The sequence below is a fragment of the Austrofundulus limnaeus genome, unplaced genomic scaffold (assembly GCF_001266775.1).
Source record: "Austrofundulus limnaeus strain Quisiro unplaced genomic scaffold, Austrofundulus_limnaeus-1.0 Scaffold2219, whole genome shotgun sequence".
In the NCBI taxonomy this organism is placed as follows: domain Eukaryota; kingdom Metazoa; phylum Chordata; class Actinopteri; order Cyprinodontiformes; family Rivulidae; genus Austrofundulus; species Austrofundulus limnaeus.
Genome location: NW_013954621.1, coordinates 9314 through 9927, shown reverse-complemented (window position 1 = coordinate 9927; position 614 = coordinate 9314).

Here is a 614-nt window from a genome sequence, read left to right as displayed (position 1 = left end):
TTTATTCACTGTGAAACGTCACTACCAGATAACACTAACCATCCCTTTAACTACCATTAATTACAGTTAACTACCATTAACTACCGTTAAGTACCATTAACTACAGTTAACTACCATTAACTACCATTAACTACAGTTAACTACCATTAACTACAGTTAACTACGGTTAACTACCATTAACTACAGTTAACTACCATTAACTACCATTAACTACAGTTAACTACCATTAACTACAGTTAACTATGGTTAACTACCATTAACTACAGTTAACTACCATTAAATACCATTAACTACAGTTAACTACCATTAACTACAGTTAACTACGGTTATCTACCATTAACTACAGTTAACTACAGTTAACTACCATTAACTACAGTTAACTACCATTATCTACAGTTAACTACCATTAACTACCGTTAAGTACCATTAATTACAGTTAACTACCATTAACTACCATTAACTACAGTTAACTACCATTAACTACCATTAACTACAGTTAACCACCATTAACTACCATTAACTACAGTTAACCACCATTAACTAACTTTAACCACTGTTAACTAACTTTAAGTGCCATTAACTACCATTAAGTACCATTAACTACAATTAACTAC